Source organism: Salmo trutta, chromosome 12 (genome assembly GCF_901001165.1).
Source record: "Salmo trutta chromosome 12, fSalTru1.1, whole genome shotgun sequence".
Classification (NCBI taxonomy): domain Eukaryota; kingdom Metazoa; phylum Chordata; class Actinopteri; order Salmoniformes; family Salmonidae; genus Salmo; species Salmo trutta.
Genome location: NC_042968.1, coordinates 56293377 through 56314234, shown reverse-complemented (window position 1 = coordinate 56314234; position 20858 = coordinate 56293377). Strand labels below are relative to the sequence as shown.

General features: G+C 42.5%; 3 long non-coding RNA genes and 3 other non-coding genes across 8 annotated transcripts; all 6 read left to right on the top strand.

Annotated features, from left to right (window-relative positions):
* The first annotated feature begins 2387 nt into the window (after positions 1-2387).
* Positions 2388-9191, top strand: LOC115203844 (uncharacterized). 2 transcript variants are annotated; one of them, XR_003880267.1, is made up of 3 exons: positions 2388-2699; positions 7982-8095; positions 8233-9191. It is a non-coding gene; the product is annotated as an uncharacterized LOC115203844 (long non-coding RNA). The 2 variants fall into 2 exon arrangements; XR_003880268.1 differs by lacking the exon at positions 2388-2699 and adding an exon at positions 5846-5887.
* A 1868-nt stretch (positions 9192-11059) lies between these two features.
* Positions 11060-20434, top strand: LOC115203841 (uncharacterized). 2 transcript variants are annotated; one of them, XR_003880264.1, is made up of 8 exons: positions 11060-11133; positions 12030-12159; positions 13047-13122; positions 13406-13521; positions 14446-14521; positions 14797-14919; positions 19572-19635; positions 20075-20434. It is a non-coding gene; the product is annotated as an uncharacterized LOC115203841 (long non-coding RNA). The 2 variants fall into 2 exon arrangements; XR_003880265.1 differs by having other exon boundaries at positions 13398-13521.
* LOC115204826 (small nucleolar RNA SNORA17) lies at positions 13181-13312 on the top strand. Its single transcript, XR_003880494.1, has one exon. It is a non-coding gene; the product is annotated as a small nucleolar RNA SNORA17 (small nucleolar RNA).
* Positions 14578-14709, top strand: LOC115204825 (small nucleolar RNA SNORA17). The gene has a single exon (XR_003880493.1). It is a non-coding gene; the product is annotated as a small nucleolar RNA SNORA17 (small nucleolar RNA).
* LOC115203842 (uncharacterized) lies at positions 14932-16593 on the top strand. The gene is made up of 2 exons (XR_003880266.1): positions 14932-15072; positions 16528-16593. It is a non-coding gene; the product is annotated as an uncharacterized LOC115203842 (long non-coding RNA).
* LOC115204824 (small nucleolar RNA SNORA17) lies at positions 19692-19823 on the top strand. The gene has a single exon (XR_003880492.1). It is a non-coding gene; the product is annotated as a small nucleolar RNA SNORA17 (small nucleolar RNA).
* Positions 20435-20858: the final 424 nt, after the last annotated feature.

The window sequence follows — 20858 nt, the reverse complement described above, 5'->3', positions numbered from 1 at the left end:
CGCTTCATACTCGTCGCCAAACCCAATGGCTCCAGGTCATCTACAAGTCTCTGCTAGTTAAAGCCCCGCCTTATCTCAGCTCACTGGTCACCATAGCAGCACCCACCCGTAGCACACGCTCCAGCAGGTATATCTCTCTGGTCACCCCCAAAGCCTATTCCTCCTTTGGCCACCTTTCCTTCCAGTTCTCTGCTGCCAATGACTGGAAAGAACTGCAAAAATCACTGAAGCTGGAGACCCATATCTCACTCACTAGCTTTAAGCACCAGCTGTCAGAGCAGCTCAAAGATCACTGCACCTGTATATAGCCCATCTGTAAACAGCCCATCCAACTACCTCATCCCCATACTGTATTTATTTATTTATCTTCCACCTTTGCACCCCAGTACCTCTACTTGTACATTCATCTTCTGCACATCTACCATTCCAGTGTCTAATTGCTATATTGTAATTACTTCGCCACCGTGGCCTATTTATTGCCTTACCTCCATTATCTTACCTCATTTGCACTCACTGTATATACATTTTTATTTTTTCTACTGTATTATTGACTGTATGTTTGTTTATTCCATGTGTAACTCTGTGTTGTTGTATGTGTCGAACTGCTGTGCTTTTTCTTGGCCAGGTCGCAGTTGTAAATGAGAACTTGTTCTCAACTAGCCTACCTGGTTAAATAAAGGTGAAAAAAAATAAAAGTCAACTTGTTTTTGTTTTTTATTACTTGAGCACAAACAAATCATTACCATGGACAGCCACATTATATTTAGCAACATTGATTGGACTAAATCATTTTTGGTATATTTAAGTTTGTTTTCACGGTATTAAACTAATGATATATAGCCTAGTTGATTTGATGATGTTGAAATGGTGCTGGAATAGTGGAGGCAAAGCTCCTGTTGTCTTTGTGCTGACTTGCTGGTAACTCGGTGGTTCTATACTGAACAAAAATCTAAATGCAACATGCAACAATTTCAACGATTTTATACATTTAAATAAATATATTATTTACAGTTCAGAAATATATTTACAGTTCATATAACGAAGTCAGTCAATTGAAATAAATAAATTAGGCCCTAATCTATGGATTTCACATGACTGGGCAGGGGCGCAGCCATGGGTGGGCCTGGGAGGGCATAGGCCCCCACCCACTGGGGAAGCCAGGCCCAGCCAATCAGAATTAGTTTTTCCTCACAAAAGAGCTTTATTACAGACAGAAATACTCATCAGTTTCTTCAGCTGTTCGAGTGGCTGGTCTCAGAAGCTGGATGTGAAGCTGGATGTGGAGGTCCTGGGTTGACTAGGTTACACGTGGTCTGCGGTTGTAAGGCCGGTTGAAAGTATTACCACATTTTTGTAAACCACGTTGGAGGCGGCTTATGGTAGAGAAATTAACATTCAATTCTCTGGCAACAGCGCTGGTGGACATTCGTGCAGTCAGCATGCCAATAGAAAAACTTGAGACATCTGTGCTATTGTGTTGTGTGGCAAAACTGCACATTTTCAAGTGGCCTTTTATTGTCCCCAGCACAAGGTGCACCTGTGTAATGATCATGCGGTTTAATCAGCTTCTTGATATGCCACACCTGTCAGGTGGATGGATTATCTTGGCAAAGGAGAAATGCTCACTAACAGAGATGTAAACAAATTTGTGCACAAAATTTGAGAGAAATAAGCTTTTTGTGTGTATGGTACATTTCTGGGATCTTTTATTTCAGCTCATGAAACCAAGACTTTACATGCTGCGTTTATATTTTTGTTCAGTATGGTTGTTTAGGAAACTGTCAAAAACATTAACTTGTTTGACCACGCTGTAGGTCTAACTGTTTGTTACATGCAATATTTGTTTTATGGACTTCACCTGACAGATTGCTCTCAGGTTATGTGATTAAACAAAGCTATGTGTCGTTCAATTTATTCCGCCACTGTGTGCCAGTTGTCTCTGCCTTATTTTAGGCTATATCACGGTGGCTTATGAAGGAATGGGTTATAGAGCAAACAACACAATTATCACAAACTAACTTGTTAAATGGATTTTTTACTAGCTTGACTTCCCCAGTGATTTTATACAGACACCGCTACTGCACATCTCACAAATGTAGTTCAAAACACTTGTAGAATATACGCCAATGCGCATTGATGCTGTTCTGGCGGCTCGTGGCGGCCGAACGCCCAATTTTAAGACGCGTTATGTTGGTGTTTCCTTTATTTTGGCAGTTACCTGTACATTGATTTTGTATTACATTTCAATAAAGTTTTTGAATAAACATTCAAATTAATGAATGTTCATGGGAGTTGTGGTCTAATAGAAATTATTGACGCTCGATCTAGCGCGCACGGAACAGCCAATGGACTACAACTACCCAGTCACATTTTTATTTGACCTTCAGTGGGAGGATACAGAGCCTAATCAAGCATGGCAGCCGGAGTTTTTACCAAAGATACAGTTTATTGAAATGATATAATCAATTTATGTATGTTGGTTATGCTTCTAAAGAAAATAGATTTTAAATCTATTTTGCTACCTTGTAAAACTGTACAACCTTTGCTCGTTTGATAGGCCGATAATTCCATTACACAACCAATGCATACTGGCTAGCTAGCAGTAGCGTCACACTAGAGGTCTGCCTGGGCCTGATTTCTTCGTCTTGCTCCCGTCCGCCCGCACCCTCTGGCTTTCTGTCCGACTCCCACCCACTACCGTAAGAATTGTCCAAAACCCGACCTAGTCCCAGCAATTTTGCCCCCTATAGGCAGTATCAAATGCGCAAAAATAATTCAAGAAATAGGTTAAAACACCAGAGATTCTCAGGTGGCCCATTATTTTAGGCTATCTGTATTACTGGGCTACAGTATACTAGTATTTGACATGCACAAGTAATAATAAGTAACAATGTAATAATCAATACAAATGTATTACTAGAAAAAAACACGAGGAATAGAAAATATGAAATACACAAAGTAAGTAAGTGATCAAGCATACAATATACAGGACATATTTAAAAAGTCCGTTCCAATGCCATATTTACATGTGCAGGGATACTGGAGTGATGGAGGTAGACATGTATAGGGGTTAGGGGTCTAGGCAACAGGATATAAGAACAGTAGCAGCAGCTTGTATGTGAGTGGGTGTGTAGAGTCTGTATAAATGTATGTGCATATTATGTGTGAGTGAGCAAATTATGCAGTGAGTGTTTGTGTGTTGGAGTGACAGTGAGTGTGTAGGGCCCTGCGAGTGTGCATAGGGACAGCGCAAATATTGAAATAAAAGGTCAATAAAGATACAAGGTACAAGGTCCGTGTAGCTCTTTTTTAAACTTTTTTTATAGCTATTTATCAGTTGTATTGCTTGGGGATAGAAGCTATTCAGGAGCATATTGGTGTCAGACTTGATGCACCGGTACCTCTTGCCATGCTGCAGTACAGAGAATAGTCTATGGCTTGGGGTCTTTGACAGTTTTCCAGGTGTACTTTTCACACCGCCTGATGTAGAGGTCCTGGATGGCAGGGAGCTCTGTCTGCACATAAACTTAGCAAAAAAAGAAATGTCCCTTTTTCAGGACCCTGTCTTTCAAAGATAACTCCTAAAAATCCAAATAACTTCACAGATCTTCATTGTATAGGGTTTAAACACTGTTTCCCATGCTTGTTCAATGAACCATAAACAAATAATGAGCATGCACCTGTGGAACTGTTGTTAAGACACTAACAGCTTACAGACGATAGGCAATTAAGGTCACAGTTATGAAAACCTAGGACACTAAAGAGGCCTTTCTACTGACTCTGAAAAACAGCAAAAGAAAGATGGCCAGGGTCCCTGCTCATCTGCATGAACGTGCCTTAGGCATGCTGCAAGGAGGCATGAGGACTGCAGATGTGGCCAGGGCAATAAATTGCAATGTCTGTACTGTGAGACGCCTAAGACAGCGCTACAGGGAGACAGGACAGACAGCTGATCATCCTCACCGTGGCAGACCACGTGTAACAACACCTGCACAGGATCGGTACATCCGAACATCACACCTGCGGGACAGGTACAGGATGGCAACAAAAACTGCCCGAGTTACACCAGGAACGCACAATCCCTCCATCAGTGCTCAGACTGTCCGCAATAGGCTGAGAGAGGCTGGACTGTTGTAAGGCAGGTCCTCACCAGAAATCCAGGCAACAACGTCGCCAATGGGCACAAACCCACCGTCGCTGGACCAGACAGGACTGGCAAAAAGTGCTCTTCACTAGCGAGTTACGGTTTTGTCTCACCAAGGGTGATGGTCAGATTCGCGTTTATCGTTGAAGGAATGAGCGTTACACCGAGGCCTATACTCTGGAGCGGGATCGATCTGGAGGTGGAGGGTCCGTCATGGTCTGGGACGGTGTGTCACAGCATCATCGGACTGAGATTGTTGTCATTGCTGGCAATCTCAACGCTGTGCATTACAGGGAAGACATCCTCCTCCCTCATGTGGTATCCTTCCTGCAGGCTCATCCTGACATGACCCTCCAGCATGACAATACCACCAGCCATACTGTTCGTTCTGTGCGTGATTTCCTGCAAGACCGGAATGTCAGTGTTCTGCCATGGCCAGCGAAGAACCCAGATCTCAATCCTATTGAGCAGGGTGAGGGCTAGGGCCATTCCCTCCAGAAATGTCCGGTAACTTGCAGGTGCCTTGGTGGAAGAGTGGGGTAACATCTCACAGCAAGAACTGGCAAATCTGGTGCAGTCCATGAGGAGATGCACTGCGGTACTTTATGCAGCTGGTGGCCACACCAGATACTGACTGTTACTTTTGATTTTGACCCCCCCCTCAGGGACACATTATTCCATTTCTGTTAGTCACATGTCTGTGGAACTTGTTCAGTTTAGGTCTGTTGTTGAATCTTATGTTCATACAAATATTTACACTTGTTATGTTTGCTGAAAATAAACACAGTTGACAGTGAGAGAACATTTATTTTTTACTACATCTAGCCAATATGCTAGATGTAGTTTGAAGAGCGCAGAGTTGGAGACTTGCACTTTCTCTTGAGCTATTTTCATAGCCTACCTTTTAGGAGTGGGAAGATTTTCAGACGGAGTAAACTATAGCCTAATCATATTTAGGAAATACATTTCCTTGGAAAGATGACTGCCCCGTGCTTCTCCGCCCATGCATAGGCTATATCCTACTCTATTTAGTTGAGACCACACGCGTACCTAAACTCTCACGTATGGCTACTGAACTTAAAGCAACAAGAATGATGACAGCAACACTTGCTACGTTTTGCATATAGGATATCATTAAAATGTGGGAAAATATTCAGACTCCTTCCCCTTTTCTACATTTTGTTACATTACAGCCTTATTCTAAAATTGATTACATTCTCTTTTTTTCAGCCCTCAATCTATACACAACTCCCCCCAAAATGAAAGATACATTATTTACATAGGTATTCAGACCCTTTGCTATGAGACTCGAAATTGAGCTCAGGTGCATCCTGTTTCCATTGATCATCCTTGAGATGTTTCTACAACTTGATTGGAGTCCACCTGTGGTAAATTAAATTGATTGGACATGATTTGGAAATGCACACACCTGTCTATATAAGGTCCCACAGTTGTCAATGACTGTCAGAGCAAAAACCAAGCCATGAGATGGAAGGAATTGTCCTTAGAGCGCCGAGACAGGATTGTGTCGATACACAGATCTGGGGAAGGGTACCAAAATATTTCTGCAGCATTGAAGGTCCCCAAGAACACAGTGGCCTCCAGCATTCTTAAATGGAAGAAGTTTCGAACCACCAAGACTCTTCCTAGAGCTGGCTGCCCTGCTAAACTGACCATTCGGGGGAGAAGGGCCTTCCAGAAGGACAACCATCACTGCAGCACTCCACCAATCAGGCCTTTATGGTAGAGTGGCCAGATGGAAGTCACTCCTCAGTAGGGCTGTATTTTTTTTAAATTGGCCGGTATTTTTAGTTTTTGAATAATGAAAGTTGTACATTTGCTTTATGAGTAGTGAGTGATCCTAGGGTGGCAACACATTCAATCTAAGTGATTTCAATGAGTCTTTCTCCATTCTGATTGTTTTATACTGTTCAATTCAACTAAAACAAATTTCAGCACTTATCATTTCCTGCACTCAATTGCAGTGGTGGAAAAAGTACCCAATTGTCATACTTGAGTAAAAGTAAAGATATGTTTAATAGAAAATGACTCAAGTGAAAGTCACCCAGTAAAATACTACTTGAGTAAGTCTAAAAGTATTTGGTTTTAAGTAAACTTAAGTGTCAAAAGTAAATGTAATTGATAAAATGTACTTAAGTATCAAAAGTACAAGTATAAATCATTTCAAATTCCTTATTAAGCAAACCAGATGGCACCATTTTTTTTCTTTTTCTTATTATTTACTGCTAGCCAGGGGCGCACTCCAACACTCAGACTTAATTTACAAAAAAAACATTTGTGTTTAGTGAGTCGTTCAGAGCAGAGGCAGTAGATGACCATGGATGTTCTCTTGACAAGTGTGTGAATTGGACCATTTTCCTGTCCTGCTAAGTATTCAAAATGTAACAAGTACTTTTAGGTGTCAGGGAAAATGTATGGAGTAAAATGTACAGTATTTTCTTTCGGAATGTAGTTTAGTAAAAGTTGTCAAAAATAGTAAAGTACAGATACAAAAAAAAAATACTTAAGTAAAAATACTTTCAAGTACTACTTAAGTACTTTACGCCACTGCTCAATTTAGAGAATTTCCACACTGCCACGTAGCGCTGCATGACACGGGAAAATAATCGAGGACTTATTTTTAACCAAATGTTGCAATTGTGATTTGACTTGCGAATTAGAGCAAAACTGCTGGAATCATGGAAATAGAATAGTAATTCTAATTATATTGTTATAATAGTGAACACTTTGAATACAGTGTTTGAGATGACAATAAATAAAAATGCCAGGGAGGAGTTATTCTGACATGGTAGGAACTAAAGTGTTTAAGTGTTTTCTAGGGGACCCTATAAGCTTTGGCTACATTGCATGTTTTCTCTTAGCTACTTAATGTAGATAACATATTCTTGCTTTGCATATTCCTCTTTGATTTAGAAGATACTGTTGCACAAACAACATGTGGATTTAGGTCTACACCATCACTGGTATTATCAGGCTGTATTAGCTAGCTACGTTTGCTCTTACTCAGTACATTTATTTGCTGGCTATTAGCATTAGCGGCTAACAATTAGCATCTCACAAGATTTAGGGCGACTTGCTAAGAACCTGTATTTGCTTTGTCATTGGGGGGTATTGTGTGTAGATTGAGGGGGAAAAAACTCTTTAATCAATTTTAGAATGAGGCTGTAGCGTAACAAAATGTGGTAAAAGTCAAGGGGTCTGAATACTTTCTGAATGCACTGCAGCCTTTTCATTTTTAATGATTTTATTTATTTTTTACTGCACCTCGACTCACGTTGGTTGAGCTCCCTACACTTTTTTCCGTTATCAATATTTATTTACAGACACGGTAGTAAACAACAGTCTAATCATATGTAGTTAATTTCATATTTAACTGCCACTTGATTCTCTGCCCATGTTGGCAGCCTACTCTATTTCAATGAGACCACACATACTAGGCATACTTGAACTTACATACCCAACTATAGAGGAGAGGTAGGCTACTGAAGTTGAACCAGTGAATTATGTGTGAATAATGCAAAAAAAATAAAGTACTTTTAATACAATAGGTAGGCTTAAAATAATGCATGCATGACAAACATCTTCAAATAATCTGCGGGACAACAAATATTTGAATGCCAAAGTCATCTGTCTGACTGCCCGCTCCTGGCGCACCGCAATGATCTCTGTCGGGTCCATCGGGAATGCAGCCCTCTACATCACACATTCAAATCAAGTTGGATGGTCAGCGCTACAATGTAATTGCTGATATGTTGTAGTTAGCTACTGTCGTAATTTTATGACTGCAAGCTAACTTTATGCTGGTGTGTTTCTTAGGTTTGTGCAGGCTCCACCACCCCTGGCTTGTTGCAGCCGGATATTCCTGTAGTGGACCGCTCTGTGCGACTGCTGCGGCAGTCAAAACACTCCCCTTGCAAACTGACAGCACAGGTAGGCAGTTGTCAGTGACACGTACATTTAGCTATCTTACAGTAGTTATAGGTATGGATATTAAGTTTTACACGCATTCATGAACATTCTCTACTCCACCATCACAAGGCGATAATCTCTTCTCTCTTTCTTTGTAGATGTCACTGACAAGATCCTGAACCTTCCCGTTGAAATGCCAGATTTATGCCCACACACGCTACTGGCAGGGCGGCCTGCTCACCAACGCACCCATCCAGTATGGCCTTGGGGTTCGGCTGCCTGACCTCATCGTCTTCCTCTCAACGCTGAACAACGTCTTCCAGCAGCACGTGGGGGTCCGCGATGCGGCCAAGATGAATATACCCACAGTGGGGCTGGTGGACTCTAACTGCAACCCCAGCCTGGTGACTTAGCCGGTGCCTGGGAATGACGACACACCAGCCGCTATGGAGTTGTACTGCCGCCTGTTCAAGATGACCATCAACCGAGCCAAGGACAAAAGGAGACAGATGGAGCTGCTGCAGTGTCTATCGGCAGTGGGCCTCACACCAGACTCCTAGTGAGCGTCAACAAGGGGGAATGAAGGGCCCCTGTTTGAGTTCTTTGAAAATGCATTCTTCTTTACTCCCTTCCTTGAAGTAATACCTGATCTAAAGTAACAGGATAGGTGAAATCTTTACCTTTTTGCTAAGAGAGTAGTATCTGGAGGCAAGTGTTCCACTTCTTAGTTTGCCCCAACACATGGATATCAGATGATGGATTTATGACAAAGAAGAGCAGATAAAGGATTCATTTTCAGTATTTGAACAGGGACAAGGACATTACTGCTAAAATACTCTGAATACTCTGAAGCATCATGTTTCAGCAACAGATTTGTGGAATTTGTACAGAATTGTTGCTCTTTTTTAGATGTATCTGGAGAAGCTGAGGTGTACAAAATGTGTAATTCCTATGTTTGTTCCATCAAATGATCCAGATTTGATCAGCATGTTTCCAGATTATTGCTAAATCTCAGCTTGTTTTTCATTGTCTGGTCAAATTCAATGAAACAATAGCATTTCTGTATCAAATGACGTGAATGCACTACATTCATTATATTTATCAAGTAAACTTTATTTTCACTAAATTTGTTTGGTCTCTTCTTTTGTACGCATTTGTCTTCACGCACACTTTTTCGTGGATTTTAATACTGGGCTAAAAGTGTTCATGTCCAACTAGTATAAAAAACTATTACTTTGGCAATGACTAAATTCATCTAATCCTTATCATTGTGCCAATAAAATGTATAGCTATGGCATATTTATTATTACATATGAAAACATGAAACTTACACCAAGGAGAGTGATCATGGTGACTCCAGTGGAAGGGCTATTGCACCCACTGTATAGCAATCAACATTTCAGATGTCTTCATCGTAGCTTCCATTTTTGATCAACTTTAACCATGTTTCCATCTACAGTTTTTATGTGAGTAAAGTCATATCGTATTTTAAAAGTCAGGACAGCTGTTATGGAAACAGGAAATTTAGGTTGAATTTTATAAATGAGGACAAATAATTTATTCGTTCAACATGGTGTGATCTTTTTGTGTCTGTAAAGTTGTGTGAAATGGCAGTGGAAACGCCTTTATGCGCAAATATTGATATAACCATCCTATCGCAGTAAATTTGGAGTCGTGATAACATGGTGTGTTCTCCCACTACGACTCGGGAGACCATGCCGTTTATTAGGCTACAGATTAAATATTGTAAATGATGAACTTCACAGGACGGTGAAGGTGCACTGTGATCTTGATGCTCCTTTCAAAAAAATATCGTGGGTCTTATTCTGGTGACATGATGACTGATGCTTGACTGCCGTTTGACAAACACAAATATTCTCACTCTTATCCATAATCTCATGTAGATCAGGAATGGGAAATCATGCGGGCTGCAGTGGCTCTGCGTACCCCACCCCTGCCCTCCCCTCTGCGAGCAAAACATTTTATAGGCCCCCCTCGTGCCAGCGAAGAGAAAACAATTCTGCCATGGGACGTCGAGAAAATGTTGCCGTTTTAAAGCAAATTTGCTGTAATTCTACAAATTTTGCCATGGAGCGGGTAGAAAAAATGCAGCATTTAATATGGTAACTGACGATCAATGGGCCACACCCTGGTCAGTAATTCGACCATGCATACTACAAGTTTAGATAGCTGGCCTCTAGACTAATTTACCAATCTAAATACGTTTAGCTGACACGAGCTAATTGAGTGACTGCTGATGCGCAACCAAATTTCGAAATTGCACCTTGTGTATTCTATTATGCTAACTCTCAACAGTAGGTTGAGACCCAGACAGTTCCTAAAAAATAAATACATTTGGGCCACTGCGTCTACAGCCTACCAGCACTGTGAGCTGTTGGTTAGAGCAGGGTTGGCCAAAGTCGGTCCTGGGGCCCCCACCCCTGTGTGCACGTTTTGTTTTTTGCAAAAGCACTGCAAAGCGGATTCAAACAATCAAAGATTGATGAGTTGGTAAGTTGAATCAGCTGTGTAGTACTATGGCAAAAAACAAAACATGCACCTGGGGGCCCAGGACCGACTATGGGAAACCTTGGGCTGGAGTGCACATGCCAAGGCCAGAGTAGGCATATTTGCTATTTAATTAATGCAACAGTTTTAGTGACTAAACTATGAGTAGAGTTGAAAATGCAATGGAAACATATTGAACTATAAGCTTTTATTGGGTACATGAAGACTTACGCGAAGACGTACATTTGGTGTGCACTACTTAACCACGCACTGATTTTGATCCGCAAAAAGTACATTTGGTTGAAACCCCACTGGTGTGGAAAAGGCGCATATTTACTTTTTGCTTATTCATGAGTATTCACTTAAAAATCTGCCGCCAGTTGAATGGAAACCTAGCTAGTGGACCTGTATGCGATTGAATGAAACCACTCGAACGCATATTTGCTTGCCTTAAATTGTCCTTGAAAGATTCCGTAGGTGATCCTTATAAAGAGACACCTCCCGGTTTCTCGTTCTCTTGTCTTCTGTTCTCACTCAGTGGTCTGAGTATGGTGAGTAGCACATGTTGGTTTACGTGTTTTTAGTTTCAGGCCTACCTACTGTAGTACATGTCAAACATGAGTATTTGAGTACTTGTTTATCTCTGGTGCAGCTATATATATTTTTTTTTTCTTCCACTCTACAAATTGAGTTGTAACCATACGCACGTGGTTCCGTACTACTGTACAGACGGTTTCTGATACGGTTGGCAACGATGTTTCTGGAGCGTCTGAGAAATATTCGAAGTAACATGTTGCTGATTCAAATTAACACATGTAACTTAGTCTGACATTGGCTGTTGGCAATTGCGGCTAGCAAAAGTAGCTCACTGACAGCCAGTCACGCACGTCGTATACGTTTCATTTCTAGCGGGGTATGCATGCTTTTTATGCCTTTAAAATGTTCTCTAATTAGAGGCGTTGCAGGCTCGGTTTGTGGCGTTTCCGTTTTTTCGATTGCGGCGGCCACCTGGGCGCTCACAGATTTGTCTACATTTTATGTATATGTCAACTATTAAAGGGCAACTCCACTTTTCAAACTCATTCATTATCTCCAGCACCAAACCAGTGTCTACATATACGAAAACGTTGCGTTTCTGTGGTTAAGATAAAGGTCCTAAATGCTTCTGACATCACGGTAGGCTTAGAAGTAAAATATTTTTCTTTTTTTAAACCTATATAGTAACTTTTAACCAGAGGGAGTCTATTTTCTTGCTCCCCATGACCCGCGAATATCAGTGTTTGAAAATCAGTCCTTACAATTTCTAGTTTTGTCATCGGCTATAACGTAACTGTGCCGTTTTCACATATGTAGACTGTTTTAGTGCTGGAGATTGTGAATATGTTTGTGGCGGAGTTGCTCTTTTAAGGGTAAAGAATCACTAATGTCCTGTGTTCTCTTTTTCTAGTTGTCTCGGAGGTGAAGAGTACTATGGGGAACATTAGATACCGCCATAACCTATTGGTGTCACTGTCCAAGCAGATGGCACATGAAAGTAGCAGTAAGGCCTGCCTTCGCCCTGAAAGAATAATATAATGGTAAGCTACACCAGGTGGCATTTGGAACTCTGTCCAGTCTAAAAAAGTAAAGTGTAATTGGTCTGTGATGAGAAATCATGCACCACGCTGAACTTGTGATGGATAACCTCTACCACATAATCTGAGACCTGCACAGACCTGGTTACAAATAAATGCTAGTTCATAAGTCTAGGTTGTGAATGCTTGGTTCTGGTTTCCCAGACATGGATTACGTCTATTTCTGGGCTTAAGCTGTTTCAATGAAGAATCCATATAGGCCCCTCCTAAAAGTTTAATGGGCTTGTTTCTCAGAAGACCAGTTGCTAATGGTACCTCTTGGGGGTTCTTGCCCTTTGTGATGTAACTGCCAACAATGCCACTGTTACAGTGAGCGGGCAGACAAACTAACCAATGATGGCATGGAATGTATGTCTATGACTTATTAATCAAGAACATTTGATCTTGGTATGACTGATGCTTTAGAACAGGGGTATTGAGCACTTGCTATAGGACAGGGTTTCCCAAAATGTCCTCTTGTCCCCAAGGGGTGCATGTTTTTGGTCTAAGCACTACACAGCTGATTTAAATAATCAACTAATCATCAAGCTTTGTTAATTTGAATCAGTTCGGTTGGTGCAAAAAACCAAAACACTACCCTTCGAGGTCTGGAGCCTGCTGGTGTTCTGTTCTACCTGATTATTGGACCCACCTGGGATCACAGTTCTAAATCAGTCCCTGATTTTAGAGGAAACGAACTCTGTGGAACTGGCCTTGAGGTCCAGACTGAGGGCTGTAGAACTAGCAGCTATCTACTTGGACTAACTACTTATTATATCTACACTTTTACTATTTGTTGGCTTTGTTGCCTAGATCGGTTTCCTTAACTGTTACCATCTTGTTATTTTCAGATAAAGGATGGTCTGGAGGTGCAGCAGTGCTGAGTTACTGGTCATAGTGGGTCATGACATGGTGCCACAAGCCATGGTAAGTCCTTGCCTCATTCGGTTACACACTGGCTAAATGTATATCGGTCTCATCGAAATCTGCCCCTTGAGGTGTTGCAGTCCGACTGTACGTGTTGAGCCTGTGTCATGAGAGGCGGAGAGTGACAGGGCTATGTCTACGCCAAGGACCCAGAACAGTGGGTACTTGGAGTGATCATAGCGCCAACATCAGCAACAGAATATGAAATGTAATACGGCTAAATGACGGGTTCATATCATACATGTAACGTCCTGTTTTCTCTGGTTGTCCTTCAGATCTGAAGCTGCCAATGGAAAAATTGGCATACTGCTGATTGGTGTCCTGTCCTAGCGGATGTAACCTGGAAGTAGCAGAATGATTGCCGCCTCTCCTCCCCGAAAGAATGCTGTGCACTTAACGGTAAGCAGCATCCATGGCATTTTAACTAAGTCTTAAAATAAATGTCTAATAGGTCTGTGATGAGAAATCATGCACCACGCTGAACTTGTGATGGATAACCTCTACCACATAATCTGAGACCTGCACAGACCTGGTTACAAATAAATGCTAGTTCATAAGGCTGGGTTGTGAATGCTTGGTTCTGGTTTCCCAGACATGGATTAAGCCTACTTCTGGGCTAAAGCTATTTCAGTGGAGAATCCACATAGGCCCCTAACAGTTTAATGGGCTTGTTTTTCAGAAGACCAGTTACTAATGGTATTTCTTGGTGGTTGTTGCCCTTTGCGATGTAGCTGTGCCTACAATGCCACTGTTACAATGAGCGGGCAGACAAACTAACCAACGATGGCACGGCTGCCCTGTTCAGTGGGCATGGAACCGGGCCTGATAGGCCCAGGTATCATCCACTCACCGGGAGGAAAGGATGTGTCTGACCTATTAGTGAAGTACATTTGATCTTGATATGGCTGATGCTTTAGAACGGTGGTATTCAACCCTTGCCCTACGACAGGGTTTCCCAAACTGTCCTCTTGACCCCAAGGGGTGCACGTTTTGCTATTGTTGAAGCACAGCTGATTTAAATAATGAACTAATCAAGCTTTGCTAGTTTGAATCAGTTCTGTTGGTGCAAAAAAACAAAACGCTACCCTTTGAGGTCTGGAGCCTGCTGGTGTTCTGTTATACCTGATTATTGGACCCACCTGGGATCACAGTTCTAAATCAGTCCCTGATTTAGAGGAAACAAACTCAGAAGTGGCTTTGAGGTCCAGACAGGGCTGTAGAACTAGCAGCTATCTACTTGGACAAACGACTTATTATATCTACACTTTGACTATTTGTTGCCCTAACTTTTACCCCTAACTTTTACCATCTTGTTATTTTCAGATAAAGGATGGTCTGGAGGTGCAGCAGTGCTGACTTACTGGTCATAGTGGGTCATGACATGGTGCCACAAGCCATGGTAAGTCCTTGCCTCGTTTGGTTACACACTGGCTGAATGTCTTGTTCTCCTAGCAATCTGCCCCTTGAGGTGTTGCAGTCCGACTGTACGTGTTGAGCCTGTGTCATGAGGGGCGGAGAGTGACAGGGCTATGTCTACGCCAAGGACCCAGAACAGTGGGTACTTGGAGTGATCATAGCGCCAACATCAGCAACAGAATATGAAATGTAATACGGCTAAATGACTGGGGTTCATATCATACATGTAACGTCCTGTTTTCTCTGGTTGTCCTTCAGATGTGAAGCTGCCAATGAGAAATTGGAGTACCGCTGATTGGTGTCCTGTCCTAGCGGATGTAACCTGGAAGTAGCAGAATGATTGCCGCCTTTCCTTCCTGAAAGAATGCTGTGCACTTAACGGTAAGCAGCATCCATGGCATTTTAACTAAGTCTTAAAATAAATGTTTAATAGGTCTGTGATGAGAAATCATGCACCACGCTGAACTTGTGATGGATAACCTCTACCACATAATCTGAGGCCTGCAGAGACATGGTTACAAATTCTCAAAGCTTGTTAACCTCTCTGGTACATGTGGGATGATTTCGTCCCACCTACGTAACAGCCACTGAAATCCAGTGGCGCGATTTTTGAATCGTTAGAAATGCTATAACTTCAATTTCTCAAACATATGACTATTTCACAGCTATTTAAAGACAAGAATCTCGTTAATCTAACCCCACTGTCCGATTTCAAAAAGGCTTTACAACAAAAGCAAAACATTAGATTATGTTAGCAGAGTACCCAGCCAGAAAAAATCAGACACCCATTTTTCAAGCTAGCATATCATGTCACATAAACCCAAACCACAGCTAAATGCAGCACTAACCTTTTATAATCTTCATCAGATGACACACCTAGGACATTGTGTTATACAATACATGCATGTCTGTTCAATCAAGTTCATATTTATATCAAAAACCAGCTTTTTACATTAGCATGTGACGTTCAGAAAAAGCATAACCACCGCAAACTTCCGGTGAATTTACTAACAGTTTGCTAAATTACTCACGATAAACGTTCACAAAAAGCATAACAATTATTTTAAGAATTATAGATACATTACCCCTCTATGCACTCGATATGTCCGATTTTAAAATAGCTTTTCGGATGAAGCACATTTTGCAATAATCTAAGTACATAGCCCGGCATTACAGGGCTAGCTATTTAGATACCCACCCAGGTCAGCATCCACCAAAATCACATTTCCTATAAGAAAGATGTTCTTACCTTGCTTGTTCTTCATCAGAATACACTGCCAGGACTTCTACTTCAATAACAAATGTTGGTTTGGTCCCAAATAATCCATCGTTATGTTCCAACAGCGACGTTTTGTTCGTGAGTTCTAGAATGCTTTTTCGCGGTGTCGCGCATGGCGCATTGGCGTGTCAAAAATGTCTAAATATTCCATTACCGTACTTCGAAGCATGTCAACCGCTGTTTAAAACCAATTTTTATGCCATTTATGTCGTAGAGAAGTGATAATATTCCGACCGGGAGTATGCATTGAGCCTAAACAGCCGAATAAAATTTCTCCTCAGAAGCGACTCATGCACGCGCATCATTGAAAGGTCCTCCGAGCATCCACTTACAAAAGGCGATAATATGTTTCAACCTGAGGTTCCCTCGTAAACCTTCAGTTATTTCGCGGGCTCTGAGAGCCTATTGGAGCCCTGGGAATTGTCACGTTACAGCTAAGATCCTTACTTTTCAATAAAAAGAGGTAAGACGCACGACTCCTTGTCAGACAGGGTACTTCCTGCTTGAAACCTTGTCAGGTTTTTGCCTGCCATAGGAGTTCTGTTATACTCACAGACACCATTCAAACAGTTTTAGAAAATTCAGAGTGTTTTCTATCCAAACCTGAACAATAATATGCATATTCTAGCTTCTGAGTTGGTGTAGGAGGCAGTTAAAAATGGGAACATATTTTTTCCAAAATTCTCAATACTGCCCCCTATACCAAACAGGTTAATGCTACTGAGCAAATGAACGGGTTGGTTTCATGAGCTGAAATAAAAGATCGCAGAAATGTCCATGTGCACAAGAACCTTATTTCTGTTTTGCACAAACTTGTTAGTGCGCATTTCTCCTTTGCCAAGATGATCCATCGACCTGATATGACATAAGCTTCATTATTAAACAGCATGATCATTACACAGGTACACCTTGTGCTGTGGACAATAAAATATGCCATTTTGTCAACACAATGCCAAAGATCTCTCAAGTTGAGGGAGTGCAATTAGCATGCCGACTGCAGGAATGTCCACCAGAGCTGTTGCCAGATTTGGATATTCATCTCTACCATAAGCAGCCTCCCGACGTTTTAGAATTTGTCAGGACCGCCATATTTTCACCTATAGGATCTGAGACGGCTCCCCGGACAACTGAAACTGGGTTTGCGCAACATTCATTTCTGTCAAACAGTCTCAGGACGATCGTTGTCTTGACCTGACTACAGTTCGGTGTCTTTAGCAGCAAAATGCTCACCTTTGCTGGCACGCTGGAGTGTGCCCTTCACAGGTGTAGCCCAGTTTTAACTGTACCGGGTAGATGGCAGGGAAAGTTGTGAAGAGTGCCCTATGGTGACAGTGGTGTTACGATATGGGCAGGCATAAGCTATGGACAACAAACGCAATTGCATGTTATCGATGGCAATTTCAATGTAGAGGTTCCGTGATGAGATCCTGAGGCCCGTTGTTGTGCTGCCATCTGCCTCACCTCGTGTTTCAGCGCTAATGCATGGCCCTATGTCGCCATGATCTGTACACAGTTCCTGTGAGCTGAAATGTCCCGGTTCTTCCATGGCTTACATACTAACCAGAGCATGTTTATGATGCTTTGTATCGACGTGTATGACGGCATTTCCCTGCAATGTCCAGCAACTTCACACAGCCATTTAGGTGGAACAGGCCACACTAAATCATCTGATCAACTCTATGTGAAGATGTTGTGATGCCTGAGGTAAATGGTTGTCGCACGAGCCTTTATCTGTGACCAAAATCTGTATTCCCTGTCATGTGAAATCTATAGATTAGGGCCTAATGAATTTAGTACCATTGACTGATATCCTTGTGACTTAACTCTGACATTTTGAATTTAGTTTATATTCAGTATAGATTAAACCTACTCATGGACTAAAGCTCTTTCAATGGAGAATCCATGTAGGCCCCAATGTTTAATAGGTTTGTTTTTCAGCACATGTATTAATGGTGTTTCCTACCCCTTGAGATGTACTTGTGGCTCCAATGCCACTGTCTGCCTGGTCATTGCATGACAAACTGACCCACAATGACTTGACTGCCCTCTAGTGGGAAGCGGGTACAGAACCCTAACCTATTAATCACGTTTGTTAGTGGTGCAGTACTCTAGAACTAGCATCAATGTACACTGCTCAAAAAAAATAAAGGGAACACTTAAACAACACAATGTAACTCCAAGCCAATCACACTTCTGTGAAATCAAACTGTCCACTTAGGAAGCAACACTGATTGACAAATTTCACATGCTGTTGTGCAAATGGAATAGACAACAGGTGGAAATAATAGGCAATTAGCAAGACACCCCCAATAAAGGAGTGGTTCTGCAGGTGGGGACCAGAGACCACTTCTCAGTTCCTATGCTTCCTGGCTGTTTTGGTCACTTTTGAATGCTGGCGGTGCTTTCTCTAGTGGTAGCATGAGACCGAGTCTACAACCCACACAAGTGGCTCAGGTAGTGCAGCTCATCCAGGATGGCACATCAATGCGAGCTGTGGCAAGGTTTGCTGTGTCTGTCAGCGTAGTGTCCAGAGCATGGAGGCGCTACCAGGAGACAGGCCAGTACATTAGGAGACGTGGAGGAGGCCGTAGGAGGGCAACAACCCAGCAGCAGGACCGCTACCTCCACCTTTGTGCAAGGAGGAGCAGGAGAAGCACTGCCAGAGCCCTGTAAAATGACCTCCAGCAGGCCACATGTGTCTCTGTTTCTGACCGTTTGAGCAGACTCCATGAGGGTGGTATGAGGGCCCGACGTCCACAGGTGGGGGTTGTGCTTACAGCCCAACACCGTGCAGGACGTTTGGCATTAGCCAGAGAACACCAAGATTGGCATATTCGCCACTGGCGCCCTGTGCTCTTCACAGATGAAAGCAGGTTCACACTGAGCACATGTGACAGTCTGGAGACGCCGTGGAGAACGTTCTGCTGCCTGCAACATCCTCCAGCATGACCGGTTTGGCGGTGGGTCAGTCATGGTGTGGGGTGGCATTTCTTTGGGGGGCCGCACAGCCCTCCATGTGCTCGCCAGAGGTAGCCTGACTGCCATTAGGTACCAAGATGAGATCCTCAGACCCCTTGTGAGACCATATGCTGGTGCGGTTGGCCCTGGGTTCCTCCTAATGCAAGACAATGCTAGACCTCGTGGCTGGAGTGTCAGCAGTTCCTGCAAGAGGAAGGCATTGATGCTATGGACTGGCCCCCCCGTTCCCCAGACCTGAATCCAATTGAGCACATCTGAGACATCATGTCTCGCTCCATCCACCAACGCCACGTTGCACCACAGACTGTCCAGGAGTTGGCGGATGCTTTAGTCCAGGTCTGGGAGGAGATCCCTCAGGAGACCATCCGCCACCTCATCAGGAGCATGCCCAGGCGTTGTAGGGAGGTCATACAGGCTCTTGGAGGCCACACACACTACTGAGCCTCATTTTGACTTGTTTTAAGGACATTACATCAAAGTTGGATCAGCCTGTAGTGTGGTTTTCCACTTTAATTTTGAGTGTGACTCCAAATCCAGACCTCCATGGGTTGATAAATTGGATTTCCATTGATTATTTTTGTGATTTTGTTGTCAGCACATTCAACTATGTAAAGAAAAGTATTTAATAAGATTATTTCTTTCATTCAGATCTAGGATGTGTTTAAGTGTTCCCTTTATTTTTTGGAGCAGTATATTTGGACCCGCTACTTAATATGTATGCTGTTGCCTTGATCTATGGCTTTTTAAACTTAACCGTTACGTCTGTTATTTTCAGATGGTCTGGAGGTGCAGCAGTGCACACTGGTCGTAGTGGGGTTGACATGGAGCCGCAAATCATTGTAAGTCCGCCTCATTCGGTTACACACTGGCCAAATGTATATCGGTCTCATCGAAATCTGCCCCTTGAGGTGTTGCAGTCCGACTGTACGTGTTGAGCCTGTGTCATGAGGGGCGGAGAGTGACAGGGCTATGTCTACGCCAAGGACCCAGAACAGTGGGTACTTGGAGTGATCATAGCACCGATATTTGGCCGTGTTGGGACCAATTTTAGGCCCGTAGACAAATGTTATCTTATAGTGCTTGAACAGGTGTCTGAGTGCTTGTTTTAAACTGAGGTACTTGATCTTGTTTTGCCAAAACCAATTTTATTACCGACGGGTAATTGCCATTGGGCCAATACTTAGTTGATTCAACTAACTAGAGGTTTTAGGACTTGGTCACTCAAGGTTGCAGGTTTTTTTGGCATTAATTCTCACCCACTTCCTGATTCATTGCTAGATCGGAGGTGCTGAAGAACAAATGAAGATTGTGGCCCGTTTCAGTTGAAGATGCAAGGTGGCAGTAATGGGTTGTACCTTAGTAGAAGAAAGGAGATTGTTCAGTTGCCGGTCCTAGACTAGGGTGCCATCTGATTTTGTGTATGCAGCTGCCGCCATTATAGCCTTTAGATGTCGTTTACCATAGCGTGCTCAGTTTAAGTTTGTATCTGGTTATCACGTGGAAACCCTTTTGACTTGGTGTGAAATTGTTTAATTAGTATTTGTTGAGCCAATGTACCTGCCCTGTTTGATTTAAATAAATGTATTGCTTTCAAGATAATTGAAATAAACTAAAGCTGGTCTCAGTGGTTGGTAGAAATGTAAGCTTTTTTTTTTGTTGCCCTTCACTATGACTAACTACAGAGAACTGAAAGTTGTGTGAACTTATTGAATTGACAAACCAGTGAAGTCACAGGTCTGCTGGAATGGATGGAAATTAAGTTGAGCATGGTTTCAGTGTGACCTTCATGCCTTGACTGAAATGGAGGGACAAACTACACACTAATAGCAACCGGATTAGAGGTCGACCGATTATTCGGAATGGCTGATTTAATTAGGGCCGATTTCAAGTTTCATAACAATCGCCGTTTTTGGACACCGATCATGGCCGGTTACATTGCCCTGCACGAGGAGGCTACGTGGCAGGCTGACTACCTGTTATGCGAATGTAGCAAGGAGCCAAGGTAAGGTGCTAGCTAGCGTTTAACATATCTTATACAAAAAAAACTCTCAACATAATCACT